The following is a 22,687-nucleotide window of genomic DNA, read 5'->3' as shown; positions in this document are numbered from 1 at the left end:
GTCTGTTGTTTCCAGTGTAGCCTGCGTTAACTAGTATATTTGAATACCTGGTGTGGAGAACGTGTAAACGTGTATTTTTTATGAGTGTGGATTTTGTCCTGCATGTATGCCTGCCCGCTCTGTGTGTCCAGACCCTGTGAAGTCCAAAGTAAAGCACTGGATCCCCTGGAACTGGGGGTGGAATCAGAGTCATCTGAAAGAGCAGCCGCTGCTCTTAACTGCTGAACCATTCCCCCATCCCCCAACCCTGATGAACTTGTTTCTGCCAGTCACTAACATGCATGCAACAGCAGTGCACTCCTTTCCTTTCCTTTCCTTCCCTTCCCTTCCCTTCCCTTCCCTTCCCTTCCCTTCCCTTCCCTCCCCTCCCCTTCCCTTCCCTCCCCTCCCCTTCCCTCCCCTCCCCTCCCCTTCCCTCCCCTCCCCTCCCTTCCCCCATTCCCTTCCCTTCCCTTCTCTCCCCTCCCCTCCCCCCTTCCCTTCCCTTCCCTTTTCTTCTTCTCTTCTCTTCTCTTCTCTTCTCTTCTCTTCTCTTCTCTTCTCTTCTCTTCTCTTCTCTTCTCTTCTCTTCTCTTCTCATTATCAGGATTCTCAGCGAAGAGTTGAGCTCTGACAATTGGATACCGACACGTAAAATATTTAGCCTGGTTCCAGACCCTGCTGACTCCTTGTTTCAAACATGGAGTGAGCACTTTCTGCACCTATATTTAGGTTATAGCATTATGTACCAGGCAAGAGCAAATTCCCAAAAACTAGTGTTTATAGTTATCTATTTGAGGAAAGACATGATCTCTATTTCAACCTGTACCACTAGGTTGTTTATGTCAAATTGAAGGCTTTTAAAATAATCTTTTCAAATAATGTTTTAAAACTTAGAACATGGTTTGTGCTTTCAAACTACAATATGTGAAACTTGTTTAAAATTAAGATGCTGTCATAAAACACACGATGAATCTCAGATCCTTAAGTCAGATAATGTGAGTACCATGAAGGCAAATAAGCCCCTGGTAATAGCGTGCTTTAAATATGTAGAAGGGTTAATTTGTTAACAGTACAAGGAAATCTAAAAGACTAGTAAGTATGCAAAATACCTTTTACATATTCGCATGTGCTTTGCATTCGCATATATGCATTACATATGCTAATCAGAGAAGTAGTAGAGAGTCAGTAGGAAATACACAGAGGATATCATCTCAGACTCAGGCGGGCTGCAGTCAAGCATTGAAAACAGGGACAGCACTTCTTGCTGTTGTCAGGATGTGCACTGGGCAATCGGCGGTCCCTTGCCTGTATCCTCAAAATTAGGAACATGTAAAGGAGACGTTCGCAAAATATGACAGTCTTTTATGCAACCTTATCAGTGTGCCACACTGAGGTATAACACAGATACAGCAAAAAAATGACAGGCAAAAAAAGTTGTGGAACAGGATGTGTGTCTCATGGTATCAGTTACAGAAAAGTGTAAAATATAAATGACTGTGTGCATGGTGGTTGAACATACAGAAGAAGTAAGGTGTACTCACCTGGTTGGTTGGTTACCTATTGAAACCAGACCAGAAAAGCAAGTGAGAGCTCTGGGAGCTGTCAATTGTGTTGCTACATTTTATTTTAGAGACTGTTGTTGGAAAACAAAGGCTTCTTTTACCTCGGATTCTAATCTACAGAAGTTGTTTTAGTATTTTATAGGTTGCGTGGGATGTAGGAGATGCGGTTGTCTCTGAGTCACGAAGACAGGTGTTTGGAAAAGTTGTCTTGCCTTTATTGCTTTGGAATTGTCACCCTCTCTTCTTAACTGAGAGGCCTTCTGACAAGTTGTTTTTCCCCTCGTTTCCTTGAAGTAATGACAAGAATACAAGGCAGGAATAACCCAGAACTAACTATAGATTATTTAATGTTGAATACCGAGGCATTTAACCCTGATGGGCTATTTACAACATTTTAAAATTGTAACTTGGACACGAGAGATTTTTTTATCTCTAGCATCTCAGCTCCTCTCTGGGGGACTACTGTTAATATTTGGTCAGCCCATTGGATGGATGTCAAAAGTCATGAGTATGTGTTTGCCGAACAGAGTCACACACTAATGCTCTAAGGCAACTTGACTTTGATCCAGTCAATGCTCTGGAAGAGAGGGTTTTTGATATCTAAAAGTTCTGCCATATTTGTTAGCCATCTTCATTTTCCTTCCTGTGGTATACTGAACTGCCTGACATCAAGGTATTTGTATTCAAGTTTCAAGTCTACCTAATCTTTTAAAATCACGAGATCTTGGGACAAATTTTCTTCCTTTTTTTCTGAAAAAATGAATTGATAAGCTTATCTTATGGGGATGATCTTAAAGATTAATTGAATTTTAAGTGGGTCCGTTACACAGAATTTCCTTCCAAATGCACTTACTTTTCACACTTAAGGAGCAAGTTTCATACTTGTTTATTATTTGGGGGAATGACCCTCAGTCACATTTCAACTGCATGTGCTGTCAGGTCTGGCATTGACAACAAAATCCACCCCACAGCTTAACCAGAGTCCTTGCAATGAGACCAGTCACTTTCCAAAGACCAGAACCTAAAACCCAAGGCTCCATTAATATATGTGCCTAACAACAACCCCTTATGCTTCTCACGACTGAGAGAGAACCCAACTACGAAGGAGCAGAGACTCATAATCATTACTTTTGCTATTCCATTTTCTAAATTAAAGGGGATTTGCAGCTGAAGGTTTTAGTGAAGGTCCTTGCCCAAAATGATAGTTTTAAATTTATTTGAAATTCTTATATATATTTGGTGGCTTAAATTTTGCATAGGATCTCGATGTCATTTGATTTACTGGGGAACACAAACATGTAAGATTGCCATGTTACATATAACCACTGAGCCAAACACATCTCAGGGTTTCACGTTCCCAACTTGTTCTTTCTACTGACTGAGCTTCACACATGGTGGTTAAGGTGCATGGCACTGCGGTACAGGCTCTCCAGAGTTCTAACCCACTTTCTTGCAAATTTCCAGCCCTAAAATTCTGGTTCCTAATGTGAACAGATATACTTTACTTGTCACAAGGCAAAAAAAAATGCTACCATATGTTCTCTCAAAGAACATTTCAGACAGGTTTTTTGATAAATTTTGCAGAAAATTCTGATACTGTTTTACATAGAATTCTTGGTCTTGTTGCATCCTGGGCTTTAAAAATCCATTTTAAAGTTGAACAAATTGTTTTTCTTGGAGGAAAATACATGCTACATTTCCAAAAAATTTCATAATTTGCAAAACAACTCCCTAATTTATTCTTATTTTTTCTCTTCTGTAGAGGTGGATCAGTGATAGCCCAGATTATTTTCCTGCCATTCACACACACACACACATACACACACACACACACACACACACACACACACACACACACACACACACACATTCACACACAGTTGCCCTTTGACTTGGCAGGCATTCTCTGTACAGAGGCCGGACCCATTTTCCTGCCTGTAGAAGCATCTGGTTTTGTGCCTATTGAAAATACAGGGGTGACATTGTGCTGGTTCTAAGACGTGTCGAAGGTTAACATATTTTGGTTGCTGGCACTATGCTTCAGATACTGCTCTGAGAAAGATATCTCTGAGTGGTCCTGAGGGAAGGATGAAGGGCAGGGAAAAACAGAAGTGACTGCTAAGTCTGGCCTCTTGGCCTGAGCCAGCCCATATCCCAGAACCTCACCCAACACTGCACTGAGCTGGGCTGTTACAGCTTTAGTGGGGTAGGAGGTGAAACACACCATTTTAAACCTGAGATCGAATGACTTTAACCATATTCATAGATTTGTTCAGCCTGCTCAAGTTCAAATGCCATTTTCCCCAAAGTCTATTGACCATTGACTAGATCCAACATGAGTACATCGCAGATACTATCTAGATCCCAAACAGCTACAAGGAAACCTAACCTAGAGACATTTTGTCTTCATTGCCTTCCCTGTACTTCTGTCCTATCTTGTCTTTAGGCTTAGAAGTATGAGGACCCCAGTGCCACCTCCAGTCTTTTTGGAGTCTTATTTTATAAGCTGACAGATCACATACAAGATGTCCAGATAAATTTGATAAATGTTCTTCAACAGATGTAGGTCTGTGCATTTTGCAATTACCATCTGAAATTCCATTTTTAACTGACCATCCTTTATTTCACTTTGCCAAGTTTGTTAGTATTATGATTTCTTTGAAAACTTGGGAAGAGTTAAGAAGCAGGTGTTATGAGTTGAGTAAAGAACAAAGAGGAAACAGTAGGTCTGGGCCCAGCTGAGGTAAACCAGGAGCTTGTGTTACAGAAGAGGTCAGCCTTGGAGCTTCTGGATGGATAGATGTTCATCAGAATTCCCACATCCTGAAGGGGAAGTGTCTGTTGATGAATTCCCAGTGAAGAGGCCACTTGGGTGACTCTGTTGAGGGTTATAAATACTTATAAACCAACAGCAAATCATAAATGCTGCTAATGTCTCCATTAGCCTCAGGTTGTTGTTATAATTATAGCATCTATTAAATCTGTGGTGGTACGGAACTATAGATAAATGATTTAAAATCACTTGTTATATTTGAAGTTATTTGTAAGAAAGTTGGTGGATGAGTTATTGAGCCACACTTCTGCATAATACACAGTAAGTAGAGGGAGATTTAAGTTGGGCCATTTGTTTATTTTCCACCAAATATGAGTGTTGCTCAGGTCAGTATAAATAATGAAAGGCAAATAGTGATTTGGTTAAAGCACCTCATTATTGAAAGTTATGGTTCAGTCCTAGACACACAAACTGCACAATCTATTTTTTAGAGAGAGGGGAGAGGATAGGAAATAAAGTCTGTGAAGTGTTTTGTGTGTGTGTGTGTGTGTGTGTGTGTGTGTGTGTGTGTGAGTGAGATTTACTCTGTGAGGTGAGCTTTGATACAGATGCTGTCATCCAGTTGACACATAAGACTCAGTGAAGCTAAGGAGCTTATCCTGGATGGTGATGGTGATCAAGACACCCACCATAGTCTAGTAGAAGGATGATCCCATTGTTATTTTTTATTACTCTGTTCTTACTCTAGTCATTCAGCTCTTGACAAGCCAGTATCTTGCTCTTTGTGTGATGAGTATCTCTTCTAGGTTACCTTCTTAACCCTGGTAACCTGATCTCACTTTTGTATCATTGGCTAAATTTTCGCTAATCCCACATAATATACACTGACTTGAAATCCAAACTATAGTTGTAAAGAGAAAAGAGTCAGAAAATGACCAGCCACTATAAGCTCTAAGTCGGATGCCTCCTTCAAAACAATTTCCATTGAAACACTATTATGGTAGTTAACGTTGACTATCAACTTGACAAGACATAAAGTCACTGTAGAAATAAATCTTTGGACTTGTCTATGAGGGATCACATAGGTTGGGCTAATTAGGGTGGGAAGAGCCACCTGATTATGGACATCCCCTTCCATGGGTTGGTGTCTTAGTGTGAATAAGAAGGAAGTGAGCAGCACCATTTATCCCTCCCTCCTGACTGCCGAGGCAATGTGACCAACTGTTACCTGAGCGCATCCATACTGACCATTTTCAGTCTCGTAGGCACTATGCTAGGTGACTATGTAATAAACATGGCTAACACATGGTTCTATCACTGCAGAAAGATTTTAATTATAGTTCCTGAAACAAGAAACAGGAAAGAAAATCACTGGCAATATAAATTTCCCATCTTCCCATAGGTTCTCTTTCTTTTTGGTATTTGGGTACTAGCCCATTAAACATTTTCTTTGTGTTTATACCTTCTTGTTTCAAACTTAGTAAGCTCAACTTATAGTAATTGGACATATTAATATATTCTTCCATGATTAGGTTTCTCTTTAAATCAACCTTAAGAAATTTCACCCTACTCTCAGGACAGAAAAGGCACTCAATCACATTTTATTCTGACAATGTTTAAATTTTTCTGTCTTAAAGTTAAGGTCTGATTGTTTGCAGCGTAAAATTGCAATCCTTTTTCTCCTTCATCTCTAGATGAAAAAAAAATCATTCTTGAAATTGTAATTTAAGTAGCCATGACTCTCTTTAGTGATCAAAATGGCTCCTCTGGCATGGGTAGTGGTCTTTAAATGTGTGCCCTTGGGGAATAGTTTTCATCTGTTCTATTGATTAAGATAGGTATATTTTAGTTTATACTGGAGGAGGCAGTTCGTACTGTCTTGAGCACCACCCTAATAAGTACCCTTTGTATCCTGGGGGTTGTGGGGTGGGGAATGTCACTCCTTTCCTTCCTGAAATGTCTTGGCTGTTGATTAGTTTTTATTATACGTAAGCTTTAGCATAAAATTCAGTTTTGTGATGCTGAACTAGGTATTTTATAGAAGAGTTAATGTATCTATTTAGCAAATGGAAGAGAAGCTCTAATTTTCCTGAGTGTCCGGGCAGGTAGGGATCATTCTGGTCTCCTGAAGCTGTTGGTCACTGCCTCAGCTGATGGAAACACTTTGGAAGATGAGATGGAACTGAACAGTAGTTCACGTTGCATGCATCTAATGTATCCCGTTGGAGCTAGTCTCCCGCATTCCACATCCTACTCTTAGAAAAAGACATCCGTAGTCTTCATTCATGGATTCCCATGAGGAAGGAAGGGCTTCCTGTCTAGCTTATGTGGTACTGGCAAGATATTAGAGGAAAAGGAAAGGAGTCAGGTCAGGGTTCTCTCCACCCAGCCCTCCTGTTGGCTGTTATCTACCTCATAACTGAGAGCAGGGGCTCTGTTGAGTCAGCCTCTCTCCAGCAGCATCCTTTTGGGATTCCTCTAGTCACTACACACCCTCTTTGCCTCTTTGGGGCTAGGGATGATTTTATGCCCCTACTCCTGTTAGTCCTTGCATGTTTTATTATCCTCTAATAGTTATCCATTAAACGTGCCTCTGTGACAGTTGACCTTGTCCTTACATGATCATTATTGATACTTAAAACTCAGTGTGTTCACTGATTCAAGAGTGTTCAAGACTGGTAATATATAGAAAAATAAACAAAGGAAAAGAAAGATATAAAGTGGCAAGTTAACATTATGGCATATTTTCCAAATATAACATTATAGAAGAAAAAACTCATTGATTATTGACACAGGCAACAACACAGATACACTTCTATAAGCAGTGTTTAAACATTTCAAAAGAAGTCAAAAAAGTGTGTAGTGTATGTGTGTGTGTGTGTGTGTGTGTGTGTGTGTGTGTGTGTGTGTGTGTATCTTTATGAAAACAAGTAACATATAAAAAAAAGTGCTAGTTTTTCCAAGTAATGATAAACACCAACCTTGGAGAGGTTAGTGAATCAAATCTTGTGGGTGAAGTGAATCCCAAAACTCTATTTCTACAATGACTTTCAGGTTTATTTCCTATTTATATTATGTCCTTCAACTGCAGGATATTTCAGGGTTGTCTATTTTTAGTGCACTCAAGTACCACTCCACAGAGGAGTGGAGACTTCACATGTCACTATACGATTGTAGCAGTCCTGGATTGTACCTGCCTGGCTGCCCTGGTTACTCTCAGGTGTCTTCTAGCTAATGGGGTGAGTATGTTTCCTCTTTATGTTTCATTTCAAACAATGAAGGTGGTAATGCCAAAAAGAAACACAACGGTAGTATTGTTTTCGGATACCTTAACTGACTTTTTACTGTTTTTAGTGTATTTATTAATTATTTGAGAATACAAAATATTTTAATTATATTTGCTCTATCTCCTGTCCCCTACCCTCTCCCAACTTTTCTCTCATCTAACTGTTCTTTTCTCACTCATGTCTTTTTATTTTATTTTATTTTATTTTATTTTAGGAGATGACATCATAAAGTAGATGTCCTGGTCACGTGTCTCTTATAACCAACCTTTCCACTTCTTCTTCCTCAATGTCCCCGGATTTTTAATGTACTAATTGGGGCCGGGCATTCCACCATCAAGTGATGTCTGCATTTTGACCAGCTGTGGCTTTCTGTAATGATCTCTATCTGCTGCATAAAGAGGTTTCTTTGATGATGGAGACAGATGCACTTATCTGTGGAAGTGGCTAAGTGTTTATAATGTAGTTAGATACTGAATTTATCCTGGTTTAGGAAAATGGCAGTAGTAGGTTCTCGTCCAGGTTCCTTGGCATCACCAACCATCATTGATCAGAGTGGTAAGACTGGTTTCTAAGACTGACAGTTGCTCCTTTTAAAAATGTTGCCTGCACGTTTAGAAGTTCAGATACTTCATGGGATTTCTAGACTTCAGCAACTGAGCAAAGATTGTAATAAAATGATTCACACTTGTTTTGTTTCCCAGTAGTCTATAAAAGTTACATTTCACCTAGTCATGGTGGCAGAAATCTGTAATCTTAGAACGTGGAAAGCTGACACAATGAGATCATTAGTTCAAGGTCAGTTGGGGTTAATAGCTAGACCATGTTACACACAAAAAAAAGAACACAACAAAAGTTAGTTTATACTGTACTCGTTACCTCAAAAGTGTGTGATAGGATTTATTTTGAAATCTAATGCATGCATGTTAATTAAATATGTTTTATCATTAAAAATGCTGACAGAATTCTGAATTATTGAAAAATGCCAATATATTTAGTTTCCAAAAAAAACAAAAAACAGAAAACCCTCCAAATTGAAGAAAAAGTAGTATTAACAAAATACAGTGTAAACTGAAGTGCAACCATTTGAAGTTGGTCTATATCTGGTTAATATTTACACAGATTATCCACATCAGCTCAGTTGTAGAAGGCTGAAGAGAAGGTTTACCTAAAGTAACTATGTAGTTGAGGTGTGTGCTGTGGCTTGAGGCAGGGGTGGTTATGGAACTGTAGGTTCTCTCCTCCTAAACCACCAGTCTGTGGAAGCTGTCTGCCACAACAAAGAAGCCTGTCTTCAACAAACATTAGCAGTAGGTTTCTTCCCAGAACTACTTGTTTTCAAGACAAGGGTCCCTGGAGCTTCACTAAGAATGTGCCTGAGGAATGAATCCAAATGAACTAAAGGAATGCTTTCTTAAAACTTTAAATATGGGGGAGGGGAGGGGTCGTTGGGGATTTAGCTTAGTGGTAGAGCGCTTGCCTAGCAAGGTCAAGGCCCTGGGTTCGGTCCCCAGCTCCGAAAAAAAGAAAAAAGAAAAAAAAAACTTTAAATGGTCATTTAAAGATGAGAAGTAAGACTGAACTCATTCTCGGTGCTTGCCCAGCATGGTGTTCTTGATGGGAAATTCCCTTTGGTAATTAATTGAAAAGATGTGATACCCATAGAGATAATAAAGATTTGGAGACTCAGTGACCACTCGCAGCAGTGTGCGTCATGGCTCTCCTAACTGCAGGAAATAAAAAAACAAAGCAAACATACATAGAAAAATAACTGAACCTACCATCGTGCTTTGGACACAGGGATGGTGTAGAATGATCTCTAAGACTCCAGAGATCCAGTTTGTTGTTCTGGTAATGGCACCCATTTATCAGTAGACCTTATCTATGAGTTACTTAATGTGACAGTGACAGCTTGAACACACTTAGAACCATCTGTGACATTGAAATGAGGCGTTCCTCTATCTGTGTCCCTAAGCATTTTCAGAAGGCAAACTGTTAAATTAGGACCCTTTCTGAATGTAGGTGGTCCCACCCATAAGCCAGACAGGAGCAGAAAGGGAAAGGAGATGTCTGAGTGCTTCGTCTTTTTTCTCTCCTTTACAACTCCCATGAAGTGAAGTGGTGCCTGAGGTCCATGCTCCTGCAGCCCTAATGTCCTCAGGGAATGGGACCCTGCAGCCATGACTGAGCTCTCATGACTGAGCCAAACCAAATCTTCCTTTCTAAGAGTTGTTGGTAGCAGGTATTTGTTCCCAGAGACACAAGAGAAATATGCTTCTCAGAGCTTCACGTTCTTTGTTCAGAAAACTAAGGTACTTTGGGAAATTTTTTTTTCTTTTCCAGGAAATACACATATTGATAACTTCAATTAAGTGCTGTGATTTTAATAATGGCATTTTTTTAAACTACCCATTTTCAAGGTAGAGGTGGCAACTTCTTTCACAAAGTCTACGTTTTCTTTTAGTGATAGGGTTTCTCTGTCAAAAATCGAAAGGAGCACAGCGAAGTGACTCGTGTAAAGGATCTCATTTGAGAGGTGCCGAAGGGACAGAGACTTGTCATTGCCAAGTAAGTCACATTTAAATTCCCCTAAGCCTTGAGAAATAATGTGAGGGAAAGCACAAAAAATAGCACAGTCATTCCTTTGGAATAAGTCAACTCCCAGGTCTCCTGAGAGCATCTCAGCTGTGGGTTCATCTATATGCAAAGAGAAATAATAAGAATCCTCTATATTTGGCACATGGCACTTTTCAATGCTTCAGAGCATTCAACTATCAATGTGTGTGTGTTATGCTGCGACTTTATGGAGGAAGGCACTGCCATGCACATTGCTTCCTGCACAGCAATAGACATAACACTAAAGATTCTTTGCTCTGCCTGCTGTACAGACAATTGCAAGAGCTCACGCGAGAGCCACACTTGACCAACCAGAACACAATGAGAGGCAGCCATAGCTGATTGAAATCATGGTGAAAATTGAGAATGACAGAGTTGCAGGGCCAGGAGGTTAATGAGTCCAGAGTCTTGCCTCTAGGCACAGCTGTCCCAAAACATTTCAGTCAGATGACAGCTCAGCTTCTTGGGAAACAAAGAATCTTTATAATACATTTCAGTAGCCTATCCCATTGTCTAAATGTCCTTAGTTTCATAAAACACTGAAAACAATGTGAATCCAATACTTTCTTCCTATTATCTCCATATTGACAGATACATAAAATAATAAATTGACAGAAATGTCAAAGATGATGAAGGCCTTACAGGTAGGTTGCAGCTGGTTTTGCTCACCTTTCCAGGACCTTCCAGAGGGAGGGCAATGGAAAAGTCTCCTGTGGAGTGTGGTCCCAAGTACAGTAACCTTCTGAACCTAATGGTTTATTTTTAACAAATAGGATTTATTTATCCTGAGTCCTCAGATAAGATTTGAAATTACATTTCATAGGTGATACCAGAAGTTGGTCAAATACTACTTTTAGCTGAAAGAAAAGCATCAAAGAATGAGTTCTTATGTAGAAAAAAGTAAAAAAGTATAGACTCTGAATGCCAACAGAGTACTGCCTCTTTGTTTACTAGTGCTATTTTATTTCAATTCATGAAGACCGTCTTATGTAACGCTATTCATAGGTAACCAGCTGGCTCCTACTTCTGGGACTTGGGAAAGATGAGCACATGTTATTTGAGTGTTATATGGAGAGAGGAGTAGGCGACTGGAAGTCAGAACTTCAGCGTTCTCTCTACTTCTTTCTTTGTGGATTTCAGTTCACAGCAAGTTTCATTTGCCTCGTGTATGATATGAGACTATCCATACCTGTTTTATGATGGACTTGAAGGATGGAAAGGCATAACACTGAGGAGATCATCTGGGTCACAGAAAGATCTAGAATAATATCAGTTTGCCAAGATGCTCATCAGTAACATGTTGCCTTTATTCTTCTCTAGTCCTTACACGTTCTGAGAAATGGTTAAATGATTAAAATTGCCTCCACAGAGGAATAGGCTGGGTTCTGTGACCATTTGGCCTCTCTCTCCTATTGCTAATCCCCATGCAAACCCATGAGGCTATTTTCCTTAGGGACCCAAATGGCAAGAGCAAAGTCAATCCAATCCAATTGAAAACTAAGTTTGAGTTTTGCTTGCACTTTAAAAAATAAGAAAACTGTATATGTACATAGTTCTTATAATTTTTGGTTGTAGTCTAGCCTTTTATGACTGAGCCATCTCCTCAGCCTTTTGTTTTCTTCTACTAAGAAAACATTGGGGGTTGGGGGATTTAGCTCAGTGGTAGAGCGCTTGCCTAGGAAGCGCAAGGCCCTGGGTTCGGTCCCCAGCTCCAAAAAAAAAAAAAAAAAAAAAGAATGCAAATAGTCAGGGTCTGGAGAGATGGCTCAGCGGTTAAGAGCACTGACTGCTCTTCCAGAGGTCCTGAGTTCAATTCCCAGCAACCACATGGTGGTTCATAACCATCTGTAATGGGATCTGATGCCCTCTTCTGTTGTGTCTGAAGACAGCTGCAGTGTACTTAAATATAATAAATAAATACATCTTTAAAAAAAAAGAAAACATTGGTGGAATTTAGGGCCTAAAATACTATATTAACACTTATTTTATATGTATGAGTGTTTGCCTGCAATTATGTCTGTTTGCCATGTAAGTGCCTGGTGCTTACTAAGGCCAGAAGATTTTGGATATTCTGGAATTGGAGTTTCAGGCAGTTGTAAGCCCCTGTGTAAATGCTAGGGTTGAACCTGGTTCCTCTGCCAGAGCAGCAATGATCTTATCCATCGAAACTATCTCTTCAGCCACCTCTTCAGTATGTTCAAGTTTAGAAGGTTGCAATAGAACAGCGTTGTGGATTAGACCAAAATGTTCAAAGATAGGGAGTAGTTTGTAGTTATTCAGTATGAGATAGAAACACTGTCATCTTCACAACTCAGAATGTGTTTAAATCGCTTCTTAATCAGATATGTATGTTCTTGTACATAAAATGAAGAAAAATATATAGAAAAAAACATTTTAAGATGTCAGTTTTAATTCCATGACCCATGGGCAGCCCCTGACAGCACTTCGGCACATGAACTCTTTCTCTGAAATATTTTGACTGCTCCCTAGCTGGCTCTTGGCGTGTTATTTAGTCTCTCTAAGCATCTGTTGCTTCCTCTAAAGACTGATGCAAACTCCTAGGATGATCGTGAAGAATACTGAGGTAATGTCTAGAAACAGACCACTGTGGGGTCCGTAATGAGCTGCCAAAGTCAGCCACTGCTATTTCCAGTATTTTCTCCGTGATGCTTTAAAGGAGAAACTGCAATTCAAGGAGGGGAAAGGAAGGTCACTAATAAACCCTTGTAGTCAAGCTTCTGGAGGATAAACACTACAGGAAGTCTGGTTTCTCTTGCAGTAGGACAGGGCAACTACATGCTCTGTTGTCACAGATAACATGAAGGGAAAACCAAGTTCGTACAATAGGTCTGTAAAGCAGAAACTACTGTTGTTGCTTTTCCCATTTTACAGACCAATACATGGAGCCAAAGTAATCCATTAAAAATATTAATGATTATGTGGCAAAACCAAGATTTGATTGCAATGGCCTATTTCCAAAGTCCAGTTCATGTAAATCATTATAAGAAAGCTTAATATGTGGCAGGAATAAACATTGTAAACACTGTAGTAAATATCAAACTTTCTGATCAGCACACACTTTGTAACTCATATGAAAATGATCACAGACATGAGTCCCAAGAAAGTAATTAGATCACTGGTCTATCAACTTATGTGAAATATTTTCCCCATGAATCCAATTGGCCATTTATGCCCACCTGGTCACAAGGTCCCTGGTTTGGTTCATTTCTTCTGAACTTTGTAAGTACGTAGGAGTTGTTGGGCAGCAGGCAGCGTTCTTGGAAAATGGTTTGTATTATTCTTGGAAACACTACTGTAAGAACATGTTCGGCCTATGGCAAGGTTGAGCATGCGCAGTTGTCTCTCAGATGCTGTGGTTTTATAAACCCAAGTGGGCCCATGCAATCCTTTGCTTCCTTTCCCTTTTTTGACACCATCGAACACACATCTACGTATTGAGTCCCACGCCCTGTTTCACTGAGTGGATATAGACTAAGTTAAAGCTCATGTTCCCCAAGTTATATCCAGTTACTAAAAAGAAGAGGGGGGATGGAGATGTGGCTTAGAGGTTAGAGCGTTGCTTGAATAGGCCTGTAACAGGATCCCAATGGACACCTGGACTCATGGGCACACACCACCACACACGAAATTTAAAATAAAATAAGGAACACACCAAGAATCTATAGGGCTGGACAAATGGTGAAACTATCAGCAGGAACTTTGGGAGAAAATCGCTGCTAGATGTGGCTGAGGAAAGTGTAAATTGGAGCATCCCTTTAAGACAACAATTTGGCAGCCTTCGTTGAGTACTATAAATGTTCTTACTGTTTGGCACGACTCCCCCATTCCTGGGAATTTATCCTAAGGCAATAATTAAAATGAAAAAAAATGTAGAGAGAATTCAAATGCAGTGTTCATTATAACTGAAACCTAAGGAGTCAGATGGTTGCTCAACAAAAGACAAAATAATAAACAGCCATGAAATATTTTGCTCTCTCAAATATAAACATGAACTTTCTGAAACAGAAAAGTAAGAGCTAAAAATCAGAATGTTAAAGGTGTACTCATCTGAATACTTTGTAGCATTTGAGATGAATGAACTGGAAAATAACATTGAAAAACTGAAGCAAAGATTTTGTTTCCTGTTTTTGATTCTTTTATTATTATTATTTTTATGGTTTCTTTCTTTTTTCTTTCTTTTTTTTTTTTTTTGATACAGAGTTTTACACTACCACTTTGGCTGCATTCAGACTCAAGACAATTCTTCTATGCCAGCCTTCTAACCACTGGGATTGCAGTTGTGAGCTGTGGTGCTCGGCTTTCAGCATTCTCAAAATTAGAATACAGACTATCAATTTTTCTTCTTAAATTTCTTTGAAGATTGTGAAACAAACAAACAAACAAACAAACAAAAAAAACAATGATTATATGGATGTCAAGTTGTCTGTGTCTTTAGAAGAGAAAACAAATCTTCCCTTTCCCTTGTCCATCTACAAAACTCCTTTAAGGAAGCACAGCACAGAGTAAAGGGCTTGCCCTTCACCTCCAAGTAGAGATGGCGTGCTCACCAAGCACCCCCATGAGGAAAGAGGCCGAAAACAAAACTCTGCTAGAGCGCCATCAGCTTACAGAGAGATTGATGCATTCAATTTATGTCACAGCTTTGGCGTGACTGTCACCTAATTGGTGATCTTGCTCCCTTCCTCTGCTCCCAGCTGCCACCGGTGACTACCAGCCTGTCATTACCTCTTTTCTCTCACCACTATTTCATTGTGACCATTTGACCTTTCGTTTCTTTTTGTTTCCCATAGTTAGTTCCTTAACCCACGTTTCGTTCTCACTGTGATCTGATCTCTTTTAAAGATGCCTGGACTAACTAGCTACATTTTCATTTTTGGTACTTGGTGTAATTAAAAGCTCACACAATTCTAGGTCTTAAACAGTACTTGATAATTTCCCAGAAGGGTAAATGATTATGGATTCCTAACACTGAGAACATCTTATTATTTCTGCCTCCTACTAAAATGCTGTATTACATACAAAGTGAATACTTAAAATTGCTGTTTATTTCTTTGTTTGAGATTGATGCCTTGTAGAAAAGTTGATGGTTCTTTCCCACTTAACATTAAATGGTTTTGTCCCTTGGAATGTGTACTTTGGTGTCCCTATTGAGTGTTTCTGTTGGCCATAACGAGCTAGGAGTTCCCTGGGTTGGTCTACATTAATTTTCACTTTGTTGTCTGTTGTTAGCGGTATTTATAGAGTTATTCGTCTGGAGATACTTTCTTTTCCTGATTTCAACTTAATATATACAAGTATTGGCTGGACCTTTTTCTTTTATCATGAAGCCATGATGTACATAAGGCTTCCATTTTGACTCTGTCCTCTTACTTTTGCCTTTTCACATATGAAAACTCCAGTTGACAGTACAGAATTGTATGCTTCCCCAAGCGGAGGGGGTGCTCTAGGATGAGACCACTGTTGCCATAGTTGATGACTTAGAGCATTCCACAGTCTAATGCACCCCCATAGAGGACTGTTTCAGCAGTGTTACCTGGAGTAAGATACAAATATACAGTCCTACAGCATAAATCATGGGTAAAACCTGACACCCTCTGCATCTTCTCACAAGGAAACTGTTACTTCACCCCTAAAATCTCTTTTAGGCATGTTTTCTCCTCTTGATAAATCCAATCATTTATATTTTAAGAATCATAAAAGGACTTGTTTACAAGTAAATGCATCAAACTCTTTTTTATACAACAAAAATGTCTGAATTACTTCATAGCACATCCTTTAGAATATACTGTAATAGAGACAATGGCTGAAGAATATGAAGAATATTAAGAATGTTTGGATGGATGGTTATGGATATCCATATTTGCAAGTGTCAAAATACATATACACTGGACAAAGAAATTTAAATGTACAAGTTGTTTTATGGCTTTGGAATATTAATCAGGCAGAAACACGGTAAAACAAGATGGACGTTGGAGGCCCATACAAACAGACTAAACTACATTCTGGAAAGTACTTGGTATTTCTACTACCATCGAACTTGGAAGAAAGAAGGGTCCTATCATATTGTTCAGAAAACCCAGTGTTAAAAGGGACATGTAGTAGAGAACCTTGCCAGTTCTGCATTTTACTGTGACACTTGGTTAACCCTCGGAGGCACTACTTAAAAATCCCACCTTTCTGATCCCACTGCAAAATTTCCATTTCTACAGTTCTAATCTGTTATGCAAAGGGCAAGTTTATTGTAATTCTCTTCCAAGGGCTGAATAGCCTCAAGGTCATTCAGACTCACTTTTGGCTTCTGTGTGAAGACAGCCTCAAGCTATTTAAGGTCTATCTGGCTAAGGGAGAGCTTAGAGCCAACCTTGTCACTCATCACTAACAAGTGAATGTTAAGATGTTAGCTTTCTCTCCTGCTTTCATCTGGCCTCTCCATGCCTACCTCCCTTTTACCTCATTTAAAAACACGTATCATTCACTTAAGATGTTTAATCCTGCCTATGTGTGTGTGTGTGTGTGTGTGAGAGAGAGAGAGAGAGAGAGAGAGAGAGAGAGAGAGAGAGAGAGAGGAGTAATCAACCGTGTTTTGCTTTTGTTGCATATCTCTAATAAGTAAATGAAGTAAATGCATATAACGTGTGGGGATATTAGAAAACCCACACTATTATGACTATTTTGATAATAGAAATGAGTAACAACTAACTGAATATTGATGAACAATTTATGTTAGTAAAGACTTACTCTGGGAAAATAATGTCACTGAGATATATGGGTTTTCAGTAGCCTCAATGGAGCAGCATATAAATCCACACAAACTGAGACATTTTAGAAAACTCTGTTTTCATCTTTAAAATGGTATGTCGGCATTAATTTACAACATAATTCTTAAGAGAATATCTGTGTCACTGACATTAATCCTGTGTAATCAGTGAGACTTCTGTGATTTCCACACAGCAGTGGTTGCTTTGCTTAATGAATGAATGCTCAAGCATTTGTGTCACATTTCTGTGGAAATGTTTGGATATGCCTTTAAAAATGTCTGTGGTAAATTATTTTGGAACCTTAATATTTTTGGTGACAAATTATAAATACTGAAATAATATTTTTATACAACTACTAATTTATTCTGGAAGACTCTACTCAGGGTATCATTTTCTTTGTATAATACAAAGTTTGTATCTTTAGGGAAATGTATTTTCTCTACCAGGAAAATCATTCTAGCATTGGAATATTTATTTCTATCCCGTGGCTGATTGTCATTTGTTTAACTCAAAAATAGTGTATTTAGATTGAAAATATCACAATGAGATAGAGTATATATCAGTAAGGATAAATGCTTTAACTGTGGCATTCTTTTCATTAGTAATAAGCTCTTTCAATATGATAACATGGTAATACTCTACTTATAGACAATTGCCTATTACCAGTAGTATATAAAATGGAGCATAACTCTATGGAAGGAACTATTTGAAATTCCATTCTTCTGACTGATGCAGAAAATATATAAAAATTAAAAATATTTGAATCAGAAAAATACCAGTTACAGTTACACCTTCAAGATGTATCTTTACAACAATACAATCTAAGAAATAAGATAAACCCTAAAATAACATTTTTATTTAACTACCAACTTATTTTGGTAGATTCCAATCCCAAATCATGATATAGTTTTTCCTTACCACTTGACTTCATTAGGGTTTTACTATTGTGAACAGACACCATGACCAAGGCAACTCTTATAAGGGATAACATTTAATTGGGGCTGGCTTACAGGTTCAGAGGTTCAGTCCATTATCATCAAGGAAGGGAGCATGGCAGCATCCAGGCAGGCATGACAGTGCTGAGAGTTCTACAACTTATTCTGAAGACAAACAGAAGAAGACTGGCTTCCAGTCTTCTAGGATGAGGGTCTTAAAGCCCACACCCACAAGGTGGCTACACTTTCATTTTTGTAATTAAAATTGAATACCTACTCCAACGAGGCCACCCCTCCTAATGGTACCACACCCTGGACCAAACATATACAAACCATCACACTGCCCCTTTGGCTTCCATACTTTCTTTGTGTTCAGTTGGAATTTCAGAGGGTTGTCATTCTTTACTGAAGAGTCACTGGTGGCCTTAGCTGAATCAGGTTGCAGTAGAATCTCATAGACATTTTCTTCCTATCCCGAGTATAGCAGTAATTCTTTCTTTAAGAAAAGAAGAACCAGCACGAGTACACAGTAACACTGCTGTGCTGTGTTGTGTGTTTACTGCTCACCTAGAATATGACGCTTATCTATTAGAATACAAAATCAGAGGGCAGAAAGAAAAAAATCAACTCGTTGAGTCATAAATCATAATAGGAACACTGTATCCTAATTTCTTACATCAGGATTCCACACTCTATATTCAACGTGAGTGGGGAAGAGAGTGCTTGCTGAGTCAGAGCGTACTGCTTTGCAGGACAGCATCGCGGACTCCTAAATTGTTTACCCGTGGGGAAACCTATCTGGATCTACTAAGTTATTTACCCTTCTTTGAGTAAACCTATCTGGATCTTTATTGAAATGAGGCATGTGCAAATGTCAATGAATCCGTCAAACATTAGCCTAGGGCCGTGCTTGTTTCTTTCCAAAATTAAAACTCATTTGAAAATTGTATCCTGTAAACAGAAGCAACAAGACATTTGTTGCCATGACCTTGCAGAAGAAAGTAGATGATGTTAATCACAGAGAAACATGGTCAAGGAAATATGACTATTGCTGCTGCTGCTGGTGGTTGTCCCGCACGCGACTTTCCGCTGGCAAGAAGCACGCGGACATTTAGAAATCCTTACTGTGACCACTTTATTAATCTTAGAAGAGGAAAGCCCCGCCGCGCCAACATGGTGCTTATAAAACCCTAGTGCGGCGCACCCACACCTGATTGGTTGTTACCCATTATCTCATAAGGCACGCCCCGGAGTGGGCAAAGACCTGGCACGAAGGCACTCTTGCACATGCGCACAGTTAACTTCCTGAAAGGGGGGCCGGCTAGCGTGGCGAGGGCTGGCGCCATCTTGTAATGGCGGAGGCGATCCTGGCCTTCCACGTGGGGCGCAGTGGAAGCCAGCGCCATCTAGTGGTGGTGAATATTATTGCGGCCCTCTACAGGTGGTGGTGGTGCTGCTGCTACTACTACTACTACTACTACTACTACTACTACTGATGATGATGATGATGATGATGATGATGATGATGATGATGATGATTTAAAATAAAATAAAACCCACAAACAAGCAAAATTACAAAACCAGAATAAATATCCACTGCCCTACAGAAATCTTGATGCTCCTTGCAATTACAAGCTAGTAGTTATCCAGTATAGACATCTCAGCCCCTAACAGTTCTCTGAAAGCTCCGGATGTGATGCCTATCAAGAACCCATGATATGCTGCTGATAATGGAAAGCTGACAGATTATTAAGTCGATAGACATCCCCTTGGACCAGAACTCAATGTTGCATATGCTTCTTTCCTTTCATGAGGAACATTTGTTTCATAAGCACTGGAAATTGTTGAGAAAGAACCATGACCTCTGGTTCACCAAATAGATCACTTTCTTCATGCTAGAAGCTTTGTGGAGAACATGTATCTTTCTAAAGAAACCATTGGGGTTGGGGATTTAGCTCAGTGGTAGAGCGCTTGCCTATGAAGCGCAAGGCCCTGGGTTCGGTCCCCAGCTCCGAACAAAAGAACCAAAAAAAAAAAAAAAAAAAAAGAAAAAAAGAAAAAAAAGAAAAAAGAAACCATCCTGTCAGCCCATGATCTCCCTTGAATGCAAAAGTCATTAATACAAAGTGACAAAGAGATCCCGGCCCGCAGCAGCTCTCTGCTCCCAGACCCCGTGGGAAAGAGACCTCACCGCCCGGTCAGGTGGGCACTCCTGAGGCTGCAGAGCAGAAGAGACCACCAACACTGCCCACCCCTGCCCACATCCCTGGCCCAAGAGGAAACTGTATAAGGCCTCTGGGCTCCCGTGGGGGAGGGCCCAGGAGCGGCAGGACCCCTGCCTGAGACACCGCCGGAACCTGAAGGAAACAGACCGGATAAACAGTTCTCTGCACCCAAATCCCGTGGGAGGGAGAGCTAAACCTTCAGAGAGGCAGACAAGCCTGGGAAACCAGAAGAGACTACTCTCTGCACATACATCTCGGACGCCAGAGGAAAACACCGGGGGCCAGCTGGAGCCCTGGTGCACTGAGGCTCCCGGAGGGGGCGGCGCATATTTTCCTGGTTGCTGCGGCTGCAGAGAGCACGTGGGCAGCACCCCACGAGCGAACTTGAGCCTCGGGACCACAGGTAAGACCAACTTTTCTGCTGCAAGAAAGCGGCCTGGTGAACTCAAGACACAGGCCCACAGGAACAGCTGAAGACCTATAGAGAGGAAAAACTACACGCCCGAAAGCAGAACACTCTGTCCCCATAACTGACTGAAAGAGAGGAAAACAGGTCTACAGCAGTCCTGACACACAGGCTTATAGGACAGTCTAGCCACTGTCAGAAATAGCAGAACAAAGTAACACTAGAGATAATCTGATGGCGAGAGGCAAGCGCAGGAACCCAAGCAACAGAAACCAAGACTACATGGCATCATCGGAGCCCAATTCTCCCACCAAAACAAACATGGAATATCCAAACACACCAGAAAAGCAAGATCTAGTTTCAAAATCATATTTGATCATGATGCTGGAGGACTTCAAGAAAGATGTGAAGAACTCCCTTAGGGAAACACAGGAAAACATTAATAAACAAGTAGAAGCCTACAGAGAGGAGTCGCAAAAATCCCTGAAAGAATCGCAAAAATGCCTGAAAGAATTCCAGGAAAACACAATCAAACAGTTGAAGGAATTAAAAATGGAAATAGAAGCAATCAAGAAAGAACACATGGAAACAACCCTGGATATAGAAAATCAAAAGAAGAGACAAGGAGCTGTAGATACAAGCTTCACCAACAGAATACAAGAGATGGAAGAGAGAATCTCAGGAGCAGAAGATTCCATAGAAATCATTGACTCAACTGTCAAAGATAATGTAAAGCGGAAAAAGCTACTGGTCCAAAACATATAGGAAATCCAGGACTCAATGAGAAGATCAAACCTAAGGATAATAGGTATAGAAGAGAGTGAATACTGCCAGCTCAAAGGACCAGTAAATATCTTCAACAAAATCATAGAAGAAAACTTCCCTAACCTAAAAAAAGAGATACCCATAGGCATACAAGAAGCCTACAGAACTCCAAATAGATTGGACCAGAAAAGAAACACCTCCCGTCACATAATAGTCAAAACACCAAACGCACAAAATAAAGAAAGAATATTAAAAGCAGTAAGGGAAAAAGGTCAAGTAACATGTAAAGGCAGACCTATCAGAATCACACCAGACTTCTCGCCAGAAACTATGAAGGCCAGAAGATCCTGGACTGATGTCATACAGACCCTAAGAGAACACAAATGCCAGCCCAGGTTACTGTATCCTGTAAAACTCTCAATTAACATAGATGGAGAAACCAAGATATTCCATGACAAAACCAAATTTACACAATATCTTTTTACAAATCCAGCACTACAAAGGATAATAAATGGTAAAGCCCAACATAAGGAGGCAAGCTATACCCTAGAAGAAGCAAGAAACTAATCGTCTTGGCAACAAAACAAAGAGAATGAAAGCACACAAACATAACCTCACATCCAAATATGAATATAACGGGAAGCAATAATCACTAGTCCTTAATATCTCTCAACATCAATGGCCTCAACTCCCCAATAAAAAGAAATAGATTAACAAACTGGATACGCAACAAGGACCCTGCATTCTGCTGCCTACAGGAAACACACCTCAGAGACAAAGACAGACACTACCTCAGAGTGAAAGGCTGAAAAACAACTTTCCAAGCAAATGGTCAGAAGAAGCAAGCTGGAGTAGTCATTCTAATATCAAATAAAATCAATTTTCAACTAAAAGTCATCAAAAAAGATAAGGAAGGACACTTCATATTCATCAAAGGAAAAATCCACCAAGATGAACTCTCAATCCTAAATATCTATGCCCCAAATACAAGGGCACCTACATACGTAAAAGAAACCTTACTAAAGCTCAAAACACACATCGCACCTCACACAATAATAGTGGGAGATTTCAACACCCCACTCTCATCAATGGACAGATCATGGAAACAGAAATTAAACAGTGATGTCGACAGACTAAGAGAAGTCATGAGCCAAATGGACTTAATGGATGTTTATAGAACATTCTATCCTAAAGCAAAAGGATATACCTTCTTCTCAGCTCCTCATGGTACTTTCTCCAAAATTGACCATATGATTGGTCAAAAAACGGGCCTCAACAGGTACAGAAAGATAGAAATAATCCCATGCGTACCACGGCCTAAAACTGGTCTTCAATAACAATAAGGGAAGAATGCCCACAT

At 39.9% G+C, this 22,687-nt stretch overlaps 1 long non-coding RNA gene across 1 annotated transcript; it reads left to right on the top strand.

Moving 5' to 3' along the window:
• Positions 1 to 7,233: 7,233 nt before the first annotated feature.
• Positions 7,234 to 15,365, top strand: LOC100911508 (uncharacterized). The gene is made up of 3 exons (XR_145872.5): positions 7,234 to 7,556; positions 10,066 to 10,169; positions 14,437 to 15,365. It is a non-coding gene; the product is annotated as an uncharacterized LOC100911508 (long non-coding RNA).
• The last annotated feature ends 7,322 nt before the right edge of the window (positions 15,366 to 22,687 follow it).

This window comes from Rattus norvegicus, chromosome 3 (assembly GCF_036323735.1).
Source record: "Rattus norvegicus strain BN/NHsdMcwi chromosome 3, GRCr8, whole genome shotgun sequence".
In the NCBI taxonomy this organism is placed as follows: domain Eukaryota; kingdom Metazoa; phylum Chordata; class Mammalia; order Rodentia; family Muridae; genus Rattus; species Rattus norvegicus.
This window is presented reverse-complemented; position numbering and strand designations above follow the sequence as displayed.